Below are 7,501 nucleotides of genomic sequence, written 5' to 3'. Positions count from 1 at the left end.
AGAATATATCAAATAGGTAAAAAAACGAGTTTTAGTAAAAAAAAAGGAGTGAAAAAAGGAAGTTTTAAGGTAAAAGTTTAAAAACCAGAAAAAAAATACGAGTACACAGTACTCGTAAAGTAAAAAAGTAAACGGGTACTCAGTACCCGTGTGATTTCCCTTCTGATCAGTCTTGTAGGGAAACATATGAATGTCTCTACATGAGTAGGGATTTAGGAAACCATAGTACTTGGGTTTTTGGGGTTTTGAGGGATGGAGAGGGATAGTGAAGGGATATCCCTCTCCATAGTGCTAGCTCTTATCAAAAAGAAGTAAAATGATTATAATGGCGAAAATGCTGGTTACCCCAAGATTTGCCATCAAAGTTTTACGAGTCACGTTCCAATGAGACCCAATAATCTAAAACTTGTTCACATTTTTAGTCCGGAGTTTAGATCGGTGACATCTGCTCGGCAAAACTTTGGGGCACCAAGATATGCACATTTAAACAGATACTTGGAACATGTGCTCTAATCAGTCCCAATCTTCCAAGTTGTCCATAAAATCGTAATAATTTATGGCAGGCAGGTGAGGTACACCTTTCTGCGCCTACACAGATCAGTTATCATCAAAACCTAAGACTAGTAAAATGCACGTGCACTGCACGTGTTATTCATAAACTTTGAAGCAGAGATTCATCATCTTCCTCAACCTCAAACGCTGTAGCAGTTGTTTTCCTCTTACACCACTTAACTGCCAATCGTATAGGAAATTTTACGAAAGTCTTTTGCTTTTCAAATTCTGCTCAATCCATAGGTCGCCACATTTGGAGTATTAGTCCAATGAAAGCTCCAATCCTGCACTGTAGCTTCAAGGTGTACCAATGGGAAACAACCTTTGCCCACATTCTATGGCTTACCTGGATTCAAAAAAATATTAAGGTCTTCAGTAACAGGAAGATTTATGATAATCTTATGTTGCAAATATAATGATGCAATAGGATCCTTGGGGCCTATAACAAATATTAGAGATATTAGGTCAATTGGAGCAATCCTATGCACAAAAAATTACAGAAAGAGAAAACATATCAACCAAATGCACCAGCTATCACCCATTTTGGAATGACTACAAAAAAAAAAAATCCATATTAGCGATAAATTCTGCACTTTTTAAGGAGCTTTACAGTTTCAACGGTCAAGTTGTGGACAAAATATTTTCCAATCATTAATCTAAGTAATCTCTTTTACCAAAAACCTGTACTCTATTTATCCAACTGTGACTTTCATTACTTATCAACATTAACAGGGTAACTGAATGTATCGACCGTGCATAACACCAAAATAAAGATGATGAAATACCCATCCAATTGAAGACACAGCAGAATGGCTTTTCCTTAACAGTGGTCGTCGTTGCTTACCCTCCATCCGAAAATCAATTACATGAAGAGGAACGATTTGCAGAGTCTAACACACTTTTAGCGAGCAGATGAGACAAAAACAAAAAAGAACCAAATAAACTTGATGTGAGACAAAATTTTGAACTTACATAAGGCAGAAAGAATGGCCGGACAGTGCGACTCCAATTGAGCATAGAGAGGACAAAGAGATGAGTGGTTAAGCATAAGATGAGCTGCACAAAATTGAGTGGGGTTAAGGATGATGAATAAAATCAGAAATAGCAACCATAATTTGGTCCAGAATGCAAGTAGAGTGTGATGAAGAATGTTGTTAGCCCGTTGCATAAATTACTGTAAGAAAATATTTAAATTAACATGCTGCAACAGACGGATTTCGGACTTAATAATCACCCAACAAACATAATATTTTGGATCCCATTTAGATAGAAGAATCTCGGAGATGGCCTTTCGAGTATCTTCACATCCAATGACTAAAACTTATTTTCAGTTTTGGATGGCATCATTAACATAAGGGGCGGAGGGAGTTGATAGCAGCTGCGACAATATTCTGATATGTTAAGATTGAAGTAGACCGTCGTACCATTTGTTGAGAGGAGAACTTCTCTGCAAAGTAGTTAGGAGGTTTGCTTGTAACTTCTTCCATTTTTGAAATAAAAATAAGCAACGGAAATTTGTTAGTCACCTTAAAAGCAGTCCACAAGTACAACTGCCTCCTCTCATTTTTTGCTGTGAACTGGTAAACCCCACTGTTGGCTTTTCAGCTCAACAGTCTAAGACTGAAAGGCCGCATAAGTAAGTCTGAAAGGCCGCATCAATTTAATAGATTATTTATTAACATACCTTTCAAATCATGTCATTTTGTCAAGCCAAAGCAGGAGGCCATTCTAATGAAGGGTCATATCTAGCCTTGCTAATTGTAAGTTGAACTTGGTGGTGCTACAGTTGCTAATCATAAGTTGTTTCTGCAATTCCCTGTGAAAAAACATTACTTCAGAGACATTAAGCTACACCAACAAATCAAATTATTCCCTGCTACCGTAGCACGTCGTTTTTACCATTGTCATTAAAAGCAAACTACCAGTAAAGCCTACTAAAATTAATTCTTACCGGCAAACTATCGAACGCGTCATGTGTACTTAACAATTTCACATACAAACATAGGATTTAGTCATAAAATCAGTTGACTTCAAATTGTCACTAAAAAACACATAGAAATCAAACCCATATACAAAACCACCAAACTATCTCGTAGAAATCAAAGTACAAAAAATATAAGTAGACAAAGAAGTCAAGCACATACATTACCCTCTGAGATTAACCCTCAAGGGAACGCTCAGTTAGTCAGGTGAATGAAATGCACATACATCTAACCAAGTTTTACAGATTTACCATACCATTTCTGCTATCTATATTTAAACTAAAAACAAAAATCAAATGAAACAAAAAAATGTAAATTAGAATACACCCTAAGCAGAAACCTAATTAGTACACAGTTAATTGCAATACTAAAGAGATGAATTGGAAATCCTAATCGTAAGAAGAAGATAAGTAGATAACCTCTGTTACGGCTGATAATCCGAACTGCAATACCGTGTTCTGAATCTAGGTGGAAATGGAAGAGAGCAGAGGGTCCGTTTGAGATAGAGATGGGGAATGGATTTTGAATTTTGAATCTCGCATCTTTTTTTCGAGATTGAGACAATATGGATTACCTCTTTACCCCTCTAGTTTATAAGTAACGCATTTGACGAATATGCCCTCGTTTTATTTTTATTTGTGCATAAAATGTGGGGATTTATCTGTCAAATGGCCTCAAATGAGCTCTTTGCATTATAATACTCCCTCCGTTCCAATTTAGATGACGTTGTAGAGTTTTTCACGCAGATTAAGAAACATCAAAGAGAATAATTTTTTTCCAAATCTACCCATATTAATATCTTCCTAAAAATTTAAACCTCCTAGTTTTTTATTTATGGATTCTAGCATAAATTATGAATCTCCATATAATTCCAGTTGGGATGACCAAATATCCTAAGATTATAGAGAATAAATTTAAAATCTTACATTAGATTAATTATCTCTCACTGATAACAGAGACAATGAATGCAATGTTGTGGTCCCAAAGCAGGGGTAAATCAGTGAGAATTTAGAGAAAATAGCTAAACTCTCATCTATTTTGAAACATACAAAAAACCCTAAAACATCATCTAAAGTGGAACGGAGGGAGTAGTAAAGATAATACCATCTCAAGTGAATATGAATGGGAAAGAAGTCTAAACACATTGCTAGAATAGTGAACAAGACCGAGTACTCTTTGGTTTTTAAGCTTAGTCGTATGGGCTAGATACCTAGGTGCTAGATTGGCCATCCACGTCAGCATGGGTAACCTCCTAAATTCTATGGGATGGCTAATCTAGCAGCTGGATTAGTAGCGGGACCACCATATAACGCCCAACTGTTCGGCGCGGCGTTTTAAATCTCAGCCGTTAGATCAGAAAATTTTCTCCCAGCGCTGAACGGTTCAGCGTTTAGACCACTTTTTGTGCGCCGAACGGTTCAATATTTCAATCTCGCTGATAGTTGGACTGCGAACACTTGGTAGGAGAGAGAACTATCACTGTTAACTTTTTTCCAACACTTATTTTTTGATTTGCAACATTTTTTGGCCAATCTAGCACTCCAATCTAGCCCATAAAAATTAGCCTAAGTGCTTGTTTGTATTGGAAATTTGGGAAATTCTGGATTTGAAACTTGAAATGGGTTGTGGTCCTTGTGGATGATGGACTGGTTGCATCTTTGACGGAGGAAATTAGTGTTGTATTGTGGTTGTTAGCAGAAATGAATTCTAAGACTTTTGATTATTATACTACTGTTCGTGTTTAGAAGTTGCCGAATCTGCTGATAGCTATAGAAATTCTGGATAAATTGTGCATCACTAGCCTAATTTTTCTGAGAAATAGAGGTTGGTCGTTATTAGTAAATATTTCCACGTGTAAGTATGGCGGGAGACAGTTGCAGGATAAAAAGGTGAATAAGAAACACCGAAGGAAAGTCTAAAAGGTGATTACACTAGAACCAATAAATCTATCACTCCACCTAATGAAAGACATGTGAAAAGTAAGTCAAACCGTCTGACGGTCAAGTTCAAAGTAGAGACAGTGTATTAACGAGGTAGCAACGGAGATGCGATACATTGGTATAGAAGAAGGTACACCATGTCAGAGTCTCGGATGAAGATCGATTAGGAGTGAAATTCGACATATATTAACATGATGCACCTTGATGAGACGTACAAAAAGGACTGTCCGAGCGATGAGGGTGTACCATACCAACATAAACCTAAAAGTATTAAAACATATAAGGAAGAGTTCATTTTCCCCTAACCATGTACAAGGAGATGGACATGTTTTAGATTTTTACGAAGAGATAGATTCTAAGTAAGAGAAATGTTGGAACAATTGCTGAATTATGCCTGCACAACAAATAAAAATCAAACACGAAACAATTGTTATGGCTGAGCCGCAGACTAGGTCGTTTTCTTTAAGACGTTTCGCGGCTCTGCCTAAGATTGTGCAAGCATTTCTTCAATTACGTGTCGTCCCCAGGATAAAACAACCGAGATCAATCTCTTACACAATCGCTCTTGCACGTTGAGAGGATGTGAAACTTCTGCACTTCATTCTTGCTCAGAAACTCTTTAGAAAAACTAAGGATGATCACACACTTGTTTTTCTTTCTCAAAAAAATTCATTTTCTAATAAACTCAAGAGACATAATAGAAAACTCTCACATAAGAAAAAGGCTTCTACAACTCTCCCAATTCTTTACATCAAAAAACTAAAACATTAAAGAACATTCATCTCTCTTATTTTGTTTTTCCAACCGAAATTCTAACTTATAGTAAAGAGTTTCAAAACATTTAAAATGTTATTATGGTGAAGTTAACACCATTAGAAACCAGAAATATGTAACGGTCAAAATTAATGTTAACAAAATTATTTTTTTTTCATTTCAGCAACTTAAATGTTATTAAAAAATTTCTTTTTATTTATTGGGATATATATTCACAACAATCCCCCACTTATATTTTTAACCTTTCATATCAGTTGGAAATAAACACATCATATTTGACCTAAGGACAAAAATTACAAATATTTTTGTGTTCAAGTTGTACAACTAATTTTAGTAACATAGAAACACGACTTCTTTTTAATAGGAAAGATTAAATTTATTGATTTGGCTGATAATATTGTCATCCAAAATCGAGGTCTGCAACATCTTATATATTTGATTTTTTTTATTTATTTATTTATTTTTGCCTCCAACTTGAGAAGATAGATGTTATATTGAAAGTTTATCTTTCTTTTGTAAAAATAAAATTTTAGATATATTTTTTATACCTTGTTAATTCAACAACATGAGACATGTATCATGATAACAACCAGAAATTTTTCTGTTGCATATACAAGGTCATTATATTTGTGCTGAAACCTAGTGTACTTCGTACATTTCACCTGATATGTGTGGAACTAGAAATGCTGTATAGAGTACTAGTTAAGTTTTATGGTTGTGGCTTAAGCCTCAATTTAGTACATAAAATTTGTGTCAAGCAAAAATAAGTAATAAAATTTTTTTACTTCATGGACTTTTGGGAGCTGTTTAAGCTGGAGAAAGCCCTACTTGACTTCCGTCTCAGAGTTCTCTTCCTAGAAAAAACTAAAATAGTTTACAATAATTTGTTCCCATATTAGGGATCCGTGCCCCTGATCAGTACCAATTTGTCAAAAACTACAATTTATTACATCTATAAAGGATTCCATATGTTCTTAAGTTAGATATAAAACATACAAATCCTTTGTAAGAAGCGAATAAAAATGCAAAACAAGACCAAATTCCAAATAGAATGCAAGAAAACGTTTCTGATAAACATATTAAGGCGATATTTTTTTAAAGCACCGACATTCTTGATGGTCAACATTACTAGTCATGAAGGTTGTGAATGTGAGCTGCAGGCCTGCCACTTATCTTTGTAATAAATTTTCAGTATCCTCCAACATTTTATATTTATTAACTAAGACACAATGCGAATTCTGCATCGAGCAAAAAGCTTTTGTTTCTTTATAATATTTTGCAAATAAAATTATGAATCCATTTTATACCCTCTTTATGTCTAAATTTTTAACATAAACATTGAAACATTTATACCATGGCCATAACACATTCTATGTTTTACAGAATCATGAAAATTTGATTTAAACCCTAGTGTGGAGTGACATCCATTCTTTTGACCCCAATTTTTTTTATCAGTTTTTCCTCATTTTATGCCTCTTCGCCACTAAGTTGAAAGCCTTTCAGAACTAAGTTGAATGCCCTTCAAAAAGAAATAATGATTAGAATTGCGAAACTGCTAGCTATCTCATGGTTCGCCATCAAATTTTCTTATATGTGAACTATTATTAAATTTTAAGTTTTTCGCGTTCTCGTTGATATGGTCAAACGACCGAGCAAAAAAAATGAAAAAAGAATTGATATGGTCAAACGCTAAAAGAACACTGTCCAAACAATGAATAGGGATGAGAACCAAGTCTAGATACATTACTAGATGAGGTGTCCATTTTATGTTTTTTATTTTAAGTTACTTGGTTCGATTTTTTACGCATTTTGCCATGTTCCGATGTTCGCAAAAACAGTTTTTTTTTTTTTAAAATGGTGTTTGATATTAATTTTCTTAATCGACCTTTCAATCGATTAGACACGGCCTTTAAAACAGTTAGTCCTTTCAAGAGACCAATCAAGATCAGGTGCTGCCGAATACGACGATCATAACCATTTGTCTTGCAATGAAATTAAAATTATTAAGATCACCGAATGAACAAGCAAGTAAAACTAGTCTAAATTCATAGTTAAATCATTTTTCGTTAGAACTATGTGTCAATGACCGTCTCTTTGTTAAAAGTAAACTCGCTAAATTAGTGTCATCTATGAATAGTGTTTGTCCCTTATGTCAGCATAAAACCGGAACAATAAATCATTTCTCCGTTGAATCTAAAGTTACAAGAAGACCGTGGTTTGCGCTGGATGCTAACGTTGTAAAATTTATTGGCA

The 7,501-nt window shown here is 34.7% G+C and overlaps 1 long non-coding RNA gene across 1 annotated transcript; it reads right to left on the bottom strand.

Annotated features, from left to right (window-relative positions):
• Positions 1-345: 345 nt before the first annotated feature.
• Positions 346-3,058, bottom strand: LOC113315199. The gene is made up of 4 exons (XR_003342841.1): positions 2,954-3,058; positions 2,079-2,368; positions 1,338-1,999; positions 346-898 (listed from the first exon to the last, which is right to left on the bottom strand). It is a non-coding gene; the product is annotated as an uncharacterized LOC113315199 (long non-coding RNA).
• Positions 3,059-7,501: the final 4,443 nt, after the last annotated feature.

Source organism: Papaver somniferum, chromosome 10 (assembly GCF_003573695.1).
Source record: "Papaver somniferum cultivar HN1 chromosome 10, ASM357369v1, whole genome shotgun sequence".
Lineage (NCBI taxonomy): Eukaryota > Viridiplantae > Streptophyta > Magnoliopsida > Ranunculales > Papaveraceae > Papaver > Papaver somniferum.
Note: the sequence above shows the minus strand (reverse complement) of the source record. Positions and strands in the feature narration are given on the sequence as shown.